The sequence below is a fragment of the Saccopteryx bilineata genome, chromosome 4, assembly GCF_036850765.1.
Source record: "Saccopteryx bilineata isolate mSacBil1 chromosome 4, mSacBil1_pri_phased_curated, whole genome shotgun sequence".
Classification (NCBI taxonomy): Eukaryota; Metazoa; Chordata; class Mammalia; order Chiroptera; family Emballonuridae; genus Saccopteryx; species Saccopteryx bilineata.
Window position 1 is genome coordinate 59606209 of NC_089493.1, and position 12659 is coordinate 59618867.

A 12659-nucleotide genomic window follows, 5' to 3' on the forward strand; every position below is an offset into this window, starting at 1 on the left:
TGACACATACCTCTTTTTGGTTTGTTTTTCCACCTCTCCTCACCTCCTCTGCTGGAGACTGGGCAGCCCTGGCTGAGTGTAGGTGGGCGAAGGAGGCCTTCCAGTGAGGCTCTTCTGTTAGCCTGATAACGTGTTAGGCGTTTTGCTAGTGGGAGTTAACTTTTTCTGGGCAACAAGGTTTGGTTGTCTTTTCATCTTCTCCATCTTCTCCTCCATTCTCAGGACTTAGAGATGGAACAGAGAGTGGCTTCTCCATGCATATTAAAGGAGAGGCTTGGAGGGGGGTCAGAGAGAGGAGGGAGCAGGAAGGAGGCGGAGAAAACGCGGAGAGAAAAAAGGCACACAGGCAGGGTGGCGGGAGGGAGAGAGGGCACCTTTCCCAGGGTACATCCTCAGAGCCGGGGACTGAAATCTCTTTTATACGGGCTAAACCCAAGCGTCAGACGATTGAGTATATTAGAGAAGAAACCCCCCAAATTGCTCCCACTAGAAAGGCTTTCTATTAGTTATATCACTTGAACCTGGAGGAAACACCTGCTTGAATATTTTTCTGGAACTGATGTTGGTGCTTGGTGGGTTAAGAGTAGGACTTTATCATTCTCTTATCCACAATAGAGGACTCAACACAGAGATTTTATAGATTCTGAGTTTTTCTATTTAAATCTGTTTACTTCCAGGACATTTGTTTTGTTAATCAGCCCACACTAGCTAGCTAATAAGAACAATCATTTCTTGAGCTTGCTCTGCGCCTGGTGCTTTGTTAAATGCTTGACATAGATTATGATGTTTAATTCCTATGGCACGTCTAGAAGGCAGGTATCATGAGTCCATTTGACTGATGAGAGAACTGAGGCTTGGCCAGGTGAAGCAACTTTCCCAAAGTCACACAGCTAGTAAGAGGCAGAACCCAAATCTCTTACTCCAACACCATTGTTGGGAATGATGAGTTTACTGGTTCAGCCTCAGAATTTTCACTAAAATGGAAGAAAAATGTATCCATTAACTGTGTGTGTGAATTGGTAAAAGACTATTAACATGTTTTAAACTAAACTCTGAATTGTATATATTGTATGATAGTTTTAGATTTAGAGTATTATTGTGAAGATAGTACAGAGTGCCTGTTTTCCCCACACCCGTTTCCCCTTTTTTAAACATCCTACATTAGTATAATATGTTTGTCACAGTGAATAAACCAACATCAATACATTATGATGAACTAAAGCCCATGGTTTATTCCGATGTCCTCAGTTTTCCCCTTATGTCCTTTTTCTGACCCAGGCTCCCATCTAGGACATGGCACTACAGGTCTCCCTCCTCAGGCTCTGAGCTGTGGCAATTCCTCAGACTTTCCTTGTTTTGGGTGACCTTGACCGTTTTGAGGATTACTGGTCAGATATCTTGTAGGATGTCCCTCGATTGGGACTTGTCTGATATTTGAGGGTGAGTAGCTACACAAGTCATTTAGAATTTGGCACAGTGGATCTGTTTCTTTTCCTCATTCATTCATGTCAATATGAACTCATGGACATTGATGTCATATGTTGGGTCATTATAGTGCAATACAGGCATACTTCATTCATTGTGCTTTGCCTTATTGCACAGATGTTGCTTTTTTTTTTTTTTTTACAAATTGAAGGCAAGACCCAGAAGATTACAGCTTGGTTCATCGTGGTAATCTGCACCTGAACTGGCAGCATCTCCGACGTCCCCTTAGCCACTTCGTTGTTCAGATCGGTCCAGCTTTGGCCCCCGAGAGCTCCTTCAGTTGGCTCCTGTGTCCTTTTGACATGTCAACTTAGATTTATTTATTTTTTTAGTACCTCCCTACTTTCTGGCACTACAAGATGCTCCCAGTTCACATGTGTATTTCTTGCCCCAGTCTTTGGATCTGCCATTTTCTGAGAAGCCCTGGTTTCTTTCATTGGAGGATGGTATTAGAAATCTGGGCATTAGATGTGCTCATTGCTACTGGATGTCATGGCTTCTACGTCCTGTCAGTTGAAAGGGCAAGGAAATATGTGTGTGTATACTAACCTGAGTATATACACATAGCTATTCAATTTTCTGTATGTAATCATCTGTATCTATATTAAGCTAAAGCATGAGTTTATACTGATATCTCCAACTCTAATTCATTATTACATCATTCTAGCCTCTTCCCCTTGATTATGTGTGAATTCCCACTCCAATATTGAGAAACCTGGCTCCTGTCATTAGCCATTCATTACTTGATCGTTCCCTTCAGTATACATGTACAGCAGTACCCGGTGGCGACCCACATCCCCAAAGAAACGTCTTTCAACTAGAGCTCAGTGCTACCTGCAGCTCCTTTTTCCTTTGGTGTGGCGGATTCTACTCACTTGCGAAGTTGCTTAGATCAGCCCCATTTTCACCCACTGTCTTTCATGTATTTGTTTTTTTTTAATAAATTTTTATTAATGGTAATGGGATGACATTAATAAATCAGGGTACATATATTCAAAGAAAACATGTCTAGATTATTTTGTCATCAAATTATGTTGCAAACCCCTCGCCCAAAGTCAGATTGTCCTCCGTCACCCTCCATCTAGTTCTCTGTGCCCCTCCCCCTCCCCCTAACTCTCTCCCTCCCTCCCTCCCTCCCATGTCCTCCCTCCCCCCCCACCCTTGGTAACCACCACACTCTTGTCCATGTCTCTTAGTCTCATTTTTATGTTCCACCAATGTATGGAATCATGTAGTTCTTGTTTTTCTCTGATTTACTTATTTCACTCCTTATAATATTATCAAGATCCCACCATTTTGCTGTAAATGATCTGATGTCATCATTTCTTATGGCTGAGTAGTATTCCATAGTGTATATGTGCCACATCTTCTTTATCCAGTCTTCTATTGAAGGGCTTTTTGGTTGTTTCCATGTCTTGGCCACTGTGAACAGTGCTGCAATGAACATGGGGCTACATGTGTCTTCACGTATCAATGTTTCTGAGTTTTGGGGTATATACCCAGTAGAGGGATTGCTGGGTCATAAGGTAGTTCTTTTTGCAGTTTTTTGAGGAACCACCATACTTTCCTCCATAATGGTTGTACTACTTTACAGTCCCACCAACAGTGAATGAGGGTTCCTTTTTCTCCACAGCCTCTCCAACATTTGCTATTACCCGTCTTGTTGATAATAGCTAATCTAACAGGAGTGAGGTGCTATCTCATTGTAGTTTTGATTTGCATTTCTCTAATAACTAATGAAGCTGAGCATCTTTTCATATATCTGTTGGCCATTTGTATCTCTTCCTGGGAGAAGTGTCTGTTCATGTCCTCTTCCCATTTTTTTATTGGATTGCTTGTTTGTTTGTTGTTGAGTTTTATGAGTTCTTTGTAAATTTTGGATATTAGGCCCTTATCTGAGCTGTCGTTTGAAAATATCAGTTCCCATATAGTTGGCTGTCTGTTTATTTTGATATCAGTTTCTCTTGCTGAGCAAAAACTTTTAATTCTGATGTAGTCCCATTCATTTATCTTTGCCTTCACTTCTCTTGCCATTGGAGTCAAGTTCATAAAATGTTCTTTAAAACCCAGGTCCATGATTTTAGTACCTATGTCTTCTTCTATGTACTTTATTGTTTCAGGTCTTATATTTAGGTCTTTGATCCATTTTGAATTAATTTTAGTACACGGGGACAGGCTGTAGTCGAGTTTCATTCTTTTGCATGTGGCTTTCCAGTTTTCCCAACACCATTTGTTGAAGAGGCTTTCTTTTCTCCATTGTGTGTTGTTGGCCCCTTTATCAAAGATTATTTGACCATATATATGTGGTTTTATTTCTGGGCTTTCTATTCTGTTCCATTGGTCTGAGTGTCTATTTTTTTGCCAATACCATGCTGTTTTGATTATCGTGGCCCTATAATATAGTTTAAAGTCAGGTATTGTAATGCCCCCAGCTTCATTCTTTTTCCTTAGGATTGTTTTGGCTATTCGGGGTTTTTTATAGTTCCATATAAATCTGATGATTTTTTGTTCCATTTCTTTAAAAAATCTCATAGGGATTTTGGTGGGAATTGCATTAAATTTGTATATTGCTTTGGGTAATATGGCCATTTTGATTATATTTATTCTTCCTATCCAAGAACAAGGAATATTTTTCCATCTCATTGTATCTTTTTCGATTTCCCTTAACAATGCTTTGTAATTTTCATTATATAGGTCCTTTACGTTCTTTGTTATGTTTATTCCTAGGTATTTTATTTTTTTTGTTGCAATCGTGAAGGGGATTATTTTTTTGAGTTCGTTTTCTAATATTTCATTGTTGGCATATAGAAAGGCTATGGACTTTTGTATGTTAATTTTGTATCCTGCGACCTTACTGTATTGGTTTATTGTTTCTAATAATCTTTTTGTGGAGTCCTTCGGGTTTTCGATGTATAGGATCATATCATCAGCAAAAAGTGATAGCTTTACTTCTTCTTTTCCGATATGGATGCCTTTTATTTCTTTGTCTTGTCTGATTGCTCTGGCCAGAACTTCTAGCACCACGTTGAATAAGAGTGGAGAGAGTGGACAACCCTGTCTTGTTCCTGATTTAAGGTAGAAAGTCCTCAGTTTTATGCCGTTTAATAGGATGTTGGCTGATGGTTTATCATATATGGCCTTTATCATGTTGAGATATTTTCCTTCTATACCCATTTTGTTGAGAGTCTTAAACATAAAATTGTGTTGTATTTTATCAAAAGCCTTTTTTGCATCTATTGATAAGATCATGTGGTTTTTGTTCTTTGTTTTGTTGATATGGTGTATTACGTTAACCGTTTTGCGTATGTTGAACCATCCTTGAGATTCTGGGATGAATCCCACTTGATCATGATGTATTATTTTTTTAATATGTTGTTGTATTCTGTTTGCCAGTATTTTGTTTAGTATTTTAGCATCTGTATTCATTAGAGATATTGGTCTGTAGTTTTATTTCTTTGTGTCATCCTTGCCAGGTTTAGGTATGAGGGTTATGTTGGCCTCATAAAATGTGTTTGGAAGTATTGCTTCTTCTTCAATTTTTTGGAAGACTTTGAGTAGAATAGGAACCAAGTCTTCTTTGAATGTTTGATAGAATTCACTAGTATAACCGTCTGGGCCTGGACTTTTATTTTTGGGGAGATTTTTAATAGTTTTTTCTATTTCCTCCCTGCTGATTGGTCTGTTTAGGCTTTCTGCTTCTTCATGACTCAGTCTAGGAAGGTTGTATTGTTCTAGGAATTTATCCATTTCTTCTAGATTGTTGTATTTGGTGGCATATAATTTTTCATAGTATTCTACAATAATTCTTTGTATATCTATGATGTCTGTGGTGATCTCTCCTCTTTCATTTTGGATTTTATTTATTTGAGTCCTGTGTCTTTTTTCCTTGGTGAGTCTTGCCAAGGGTTTGTCAATTTTGTTGATCTTTTCAAAGAACCAGCTCCTTGTTTTATTGATTTTTTCTATAGTTTTTCTGTTCTCTATTTCATTTATTTCTGCTCTGATTTTTATTATCTCCTTTCTTCGGCTGGTTTTGGGTTGTCTTTGTTCTTCTTTTTCTAGTTCCTTAAGGTGTGAAGTTAAGTGGTTTACTTCGGCTCTCTCTTGTTTGTTCATATAGGCCTGAAGTGATATGAACTTTCCTCTTATTACTGCTTTTGCTGCATCCCAGAGATTCTGATATGTCGTATTTTCATTTTCATTTGTCTGTATATATCTTTTGATTTCTGCGCTTATTTCTTCTTTGACCCATTCATTTTTTAGAAGTATGTTGTTTAGTTTCCACATTTTTGTGGGTTTTTCCCCCTCTTTTTTGCAGTGGAATTCTAGTTTCAAGGCTTTATGATCAGAAAATATGCTTGGTACAATTTCAATTTTTCTAAATTTGCTGATATTGTCTTTGTGGCCCAACATATGGTCAATTCTTGAGAATGTTCCATGTACACTAGAGAAAAATGTATACTCTGTCGCTTTGGGATGAAGTGTCCTGTAGATGTCTATCATATCCAGGTGTTCTAGTATTTCGTTTAAGGCCACTATATCTTTATTGATTCTCTGTTTGGATGACCGATCTAGAGCCGTCAGCGGTGTATTGAGGTCTCCAAGTATGATTGTATTTTTGTTAGTTTTTGTTTTAAGGTCAATAAGTAGCTGTCTTATATATTTTGGTGCTCCTTGGTTTGGTGCATATATATTAAGGATTGTTATGTCTTCTTGATTCAACTTCCCCTTAATCATTATGAAATGACCATTTTTGTCTCTGAGTACTTTTTCTGTCTTGTAGTCAGCATTATTAGATATGAGTATTGCTACGCCTGCTTTTTTTTGGGGTGTTGTTTGCTTGGAGTATTGTTTTCCAGCCTTTCACTTTGAATTTGTTTTTATCCTTGTTGCTTAGATGTGTTTCTTGTAGGCAGCATATAGTTGGATTTTCTTTTTTAATCCATTCTGCTACTCTGTGTCTTTTTATTGGTAAGTTTAATCCATTTACATTTAGTGTAATTATTGACACTTGTGGGTTCCCTACTGCCATTTTATAAATTGCTTTCTGTTAGTTTTGTATCTAGTTTGATTCTTCTTTTTTGTTTTTCTATCATTTGTTTTTGTTTGTTTGTGTTCCATACTTCTTTCCTCTGTTGCTACCTTTTTTAAGTCAAGTGTTTTTGTGGTGGTTTTTTTAAGGGTGGTTACCATTAAGTAATGAAAAGGGTACCTACCATATTCATTGTAGTACCCTATCTTATAAGTATTTCTGCACTTCATCATCCTTTGCTACTGTTAATCTCCATCCTCTCCCCCCTTTTTTTCCTTTGTTGTCACAGTTTAAGTTTGGTTTTATTGTGTTCTTGGTGGAGTTGTTACTTGTGGTTTTGTTTTCTTTTGTTCTTTGAATCTGGTTGGAAAACCCCCTTTAGTATTTCCTGGAGTGGGGGCTTTCTGTTGATAAATTCTCTCATCTTTTCTGTATTTGTGAATGTTTTTATATCTCCTTCATACTTGAAGGATAGCTTTGATGGGTATAGTATTCTTGGCTGAAAGTTCCTCTCTTTCAGGGCTTTAAATATTGGGGTCCACTCTCTTCTAGCTTGTAGAGTTTCTGCTGAGAAATCTGATGATAATCTAATAGGCCTTCCTTTATATGTTGTACTCTTCTTTTCCCTGGCTGCCTTGAGAATTTTTTCTTTGTCATTGGTTTGTGTCATCTTTATTATGATGTGCGTTGGAGTGGGTTTGTTGGGGTTAAGAAAACTTGGTGTTCTGTTTGCTTCTTGAATTTGAGGCTTTAGTTCTTTCCACAGGCTTGGGAAGTTCTCGTCTATTATTTGTTTGAGTATATTCTCCATTCCATTTTCTTTCTCTTCTCCCTCTGATATACCTATTATTCTTATGTTATTCTTTCTGATGGAGTCAGACAATTCCTGTAGGACTTTCTCGTTTTTTATTATTTTTGAGTCTCTTTCTTCTTCTCTCTGTTGTGCCTCAAGTTGTTTGTCTTCTATTTCACTAATCCTATCTTCAATCTGGGCTGTTCTGTTAGCTAAGCTTGTTACCTCGTTTTTCAGCTCGTGAATTGAGTTTTTCATTTCTGTTTGATTTGTTTTTATAGTTTCAATTTCCTTGGTAATATATTCTTTGTGTTCATTGAGTTGTTTTCTGATCTCCCTATATTGCCTTTCTGTGTTTTCTTGTATATCTCTGAGTATTTTTAAGATTTCTATTTTAAATTCTCTGTCATTTAGCTCCAAGGCTTCCAATATGTTAAGTCTTTTCTCCATAGATTTTTCCACATCTATTTGTGTTACCTCTCTTTCTTTTGTATCCATAATATTCGATTTCCTCTTTCTTATCGGCATCTGAGGGTGGTCTTATTGATAGCACTAATTAGAATTAGTAAAGAGTAAAAAGAAAAAAAAAAAAAAAAAAAAAAGGTAAAACACCCCACACAAAAAAAAAACAGTAATAATTTATTATTTCCCCCCTTTTTTTCTCTCTTCTCTTTCCCTCCTCTCCCCTCCTCAGGGAAATATCGTGCCTATAATGGAGGGCCTGATTTGGGGTGAAGAGTTCAAGGGGCAAAAAAAAGGGAGTAGGGACCTACTAAATGCAAAAAAAAAAAAAAAAAAAAAAAAAGGAAGAAAATCTTAGACAAGCATAAGATGATTTGCTTGTATGTGATGGTCAACTAAGAGATATAATGAGAGGGATAAGAGGGAACCAGAAAAAAGGACCAAAAAAAGAATAATAAAGAAGAAAAAATAAAAATAATAAGTAAAAATCTGTTGTATTAAGTGGAGCGAAGACTAAATACAATGGAGACCTTGGGTTGGGAGGACCCAAAATGCCACAAAAATAAACAAACAAGAAAAAAAAATAAAAAGAAAAGCAAAAAAGAGAAATAAAGCCAAAAAAAAGCCTTGAGTCCCAAATTAACTAATTTGTTCATGATTGAGGATTATATGGGAGGAAAGTAAAATGAGAAAAGAAAAAACGAATAGAAAGGAAAAAATAAGAAAAAGAGAAAAACGAAGGAAGAAATAAAATAGGAAGAGAAAAAAACAAAATAAAGCAAGACAAAAAAAAAAAAAAAAAAGAGGAGAGAGTGAGAGTTAAGTGTTTTGGAGTATAACCTTAAAGGAGGGTGAGGATGAAGAAGAAAAATAAAATGCAACACTCATGCATAGTGTAGTTCAAGAAAGGGGAAGCATAAGATGGGCAGAGAATAGAAGGATCGAGGTGGAGGAAATAAAGGCAAAAAGATAGAAGAAACAAACAACAACAACAAAAAATTAGTGGATCAATTTGTAAAGTCTGTGGGTTTTTCTTGATTTTGAGAGGTTAACTTCTTCCTTTTTCTTTTCTCTCCCTCTTCCTGGTCGGTGACTCTGTACCCCAGGCTCTGCCCCTGTGTCACTCTTAGGTAGGGATTTGCAGTTGATGGGATTCTATGGCAATGTCATATAATTGGCTTTAGTCTTGCTGGAAGTAAAGGCTTGTTGGCGTTTGCAGGGTCCAACAATGAGAGAGTTTGCTTTCCTGGATTCTCTCTCCTAGTCCCCCCTTTCTGAATTAGCAGCCTGGTGATCCAGCTATAAGGCTGCAACTGCTTCTGCCTGGGGAGTAAGAGGCTCAAAGAGCTGGGAAATCCCCACTCTATCCCCACTCAGTGCAAGGCTTTGGGAAAGGCTCTGACAGTCAGGGCCTCCAGTGTAATCAGGCGGGGGTGGGAGTCAATTGTTGTCACCTTGACTGTTCAGCGCCTATCATTTAGTTGGACCTCTCAACCCAGGCTTTCCACACTTTGTAGCCTGTTTTTGCAGGGAAGAAGAGGCACTAGTCTCTGCTTACGACTAGTGTAGTATAGACCTTATTATCTGCCAAGTCCTTCTTGTTAGCGTTTATCCCAAATATGGAGGCTCTATTAATCAGAAGTTGCCCCCGCCCCTTTAGCGAGAGGCACTAAAAAATATCACGCCTCTTGTCTTGGAACGCTGAATTGAGAGAGATCTTATCAATTAGAACCGAGGGTGCGCAGATTTCATGGGTTAAGCTAATTTCAGTGATTGGGTCGCAGCTGTGCTTCCGAAGGTATTTTAGGCTGCCTGTGCGCGCCCCTCCCCCAACGCTTGATTGTTAGCTTGAATGGTTGGGTGAGGTGCCCCGCCCACGGAGAGAATCTCCCAAGCCTCTCCCGCTCGCCCCGCCGCTGGCGGCTGGACCGCACCAGGCGCAGGATAATGGAGCCCCCTGGGTGTGCGGGCCAGCAGGGTGCCCTGGGCGCGTGGAATGCCCAAGGCACGCGCACGAATGGGGCGCTCCGGGCACCGGTGGCCAGCGACCCCCACTCGCAGTGTGCGGGCCGCTGGGAACGTCAGCGGTGCTCAACCGGACCGGGCGCGCGCGCGGCGGCTCGCCGCGGCGGCTCGTGGCGGCCACTCCGCGTGGCGGCGGCTCGCGGTGGCTCGCGGTGGCGGCTCTTGTCGGCCGCTCGCGGCAGCTCGCGGTTCCCAAATATGGGCTGACTCACCACAGGCGCACTTCCTTGCGGTTTGAAAGAACGTCCCTGTGGTAGATTCCTCCACACCCTCGTCTCTCAGATTCAAGTGATAACAGTCCTTTCGCTATCAGTTTGTGTGGAACTCCGGAATGCTCCGAGGATAAATTTTTCTGTTTCTAGTTGATAAATTTGTTGTGATTTAGGGGAGAGCTGTCGGACGCGCTGCTCACGGCGCCATTTCCGTGACTCTTTCATGTATTTGTAATGCAGTTGGGTTGTTTGTCACATTTTGTATTCCATTCTGGGGTCCTCTTTTCTCCTAAATAATTTTTTTTTTTAATTTACAGGATCCAACAGCATAGTTTCACCTCCCCCCCCCCCCCCCGCCAACATCCATTTCATTTTATCTATTTGACCCTTTTCCCCTAACTCTTGGCAACTCTTGTGGGGACATAAGTTGAAACTCATTTGGATAGATACATGGAGGTACAATTGCTACCTCATATGGTAAGGCTGTGTTTAAAAAAATTTATTGATAGATTTTTTTTTTTTTTTTTTTTTTTTTTTTAGAGAAGAAGGGAGAGAAAGACAGGAACATTGGTCTGTTCCTGTATGTGCCCTGACCAGGGATCAAACCAGCAACCTCTGTGTTTCCAAGTGACACTCTAACTGTCCGAGCTATCTGGCCAGGTTGCCTGTGTTTATTTTTGTATGAAACTGCCAAACTGTCTTTCAAAATGGCTGCACCATTTCTTATTCCCACTAACAATGAATGAGTGTTCCCGTTGCTCCACGGCCTTGCCAGCATTTGGTGTTGTCAATGTTTTTAGATGTAGTCATTCTAGTAGTTGTGTAGTGATATCTCGTTGTTGTTTGTGTTGGCAGTTCCCTGGTTACAAACGATGCTGAACATGTTTTCATATGCTTATTTGCCATCTGTACGCCTTTTTTGATGAGCTGTCTGTTCAGATCTTTTGCCCCCTTTTTATTCTGATTTTTTAAAATTGTTGACTATTAAGAGTTCTTTTTGTGTGCATGTGTTCTTTTTTATAAATTTATTTTTTAATTACAGTTGACATAAAATATGTTAGTTTCATGTGTACAGCATAGTGATTAGACATTTATGTACCTTATGAATTCATTGTCTCGTTAAAGGATTCTTTCATATTTGATATATAAGCCCTTTTTCGGATATGTGTTCTGCAAATACAGGGTGGGGCAAAGGAGGCTTACAGTTGTGCATATGGGCAACAGTTTATTCTTGTATTAATATTAATGTACTATTTTTTATACAAAGAGCTGTAAACCTACTTTTGCTCCACCCTATATTTTTATCAGTCTGTGCTTTGTCCTTTAATTCTCTTAACAGTGTCTTTCATAAAGTTATAGTTTTAATTCTTATGTAGTCCAACTTATCAATTTTTCTTTCACAGACTATGCTCTTGGTGTCGTATTTTAAATTTATTATTATTTGTTTTGTTTTGTTTTTTTCATTTTTCCAAAGCTGGAAATGGGGAGGCAGTCAGACAGACTCCCGCATGCGCCCGATCGGGATCCACCCGGCATGCCCACCAGGGGGCGATGTTCTGCCCCTCTGGGGCGTTGCTCTGTTGCATCCAGAGCCATTCTAGCGCCTGAGGCAGAGGCCACAGAGCCATCCCCAGCACCCGGGCTATCTTTGCTTCAGTGGAGCCTCGGCTGTGGGAGGGGAAGAGAGAGACAGAGAGGAAGGAAAGGGGGAAGGGTGGAGAAGCAGATGGGCGCTTCTCCTGTGTGCCCTGGCCGGGAATCGAACCCGGGACTCCACGCCAGGCCAACGCTCTACCGCTGAGCCAACCAGCCAGGGCCTTGGTGTCGTATTTTAAAACTCATCAACAAACCCAAGGGCATATAGATTTTCCTCTTTCTTCATGAAGTTTTTATATTCTTCCATTTCCATTTAGGACTACCATCCATTCTGAGTTCATTTTGTGTAAGGTGTAATGTCTGTGTCTAGGTTTATCTTTATTTTCTTACTTATGGACATTCAGTTGTACCAGCACCGTATATTGAAAAGTCATCATTTATTATTATTTTTTTTTTTTGGTATTTTTCTGAAGCTGGAAACGGGAGAGACAGTCAGACAGACTCCTGCATGCGCCCGACCGGGATCCACCCGGCATGCCCACCAGGGGGCGATGCTCTGCCCCTCTGGGGCATCGCTCTGTTGTGACCAGAGCCACTCTAGCGCCTGGGGCAGAGGCCAAGGAGCCATCCCCAGCGCCCGGGCCCGAGCCATCTTTGCTCCAATGGAGTCTTGGCTGTGGGAGGGGAAGAGAGAGACAGAGAGGAAGGAGAGGGGGAGGGGTGGAGAAGCAGATGGGCGCTTCTCCTGTGTGCCCTGGCCGGGAATCGAACCCGGGACTTCCGCACGCCAGGCCGATGCTCTACCACTGAGCCAACCGGCCAGGGCCTCATTTATTTTTTTTATTAGCAAAATATTTCTGTTCAGTTTGTGGAACAAGAGTGCTCTGGAAGCAAGCTTTGAGTGCTCTGGCCCCGGTCACTGAGAACTTCTCATAACCTCCATGCACTGTTTTTATTCACCTACCTTTCTGCCAAGTCAGGTGTTAGCTGCTGCCCACTGCAGAGGACTACCAGGACCGTGCTTTTTCAGTAGCACAGGAGAGGAACGTGAGTG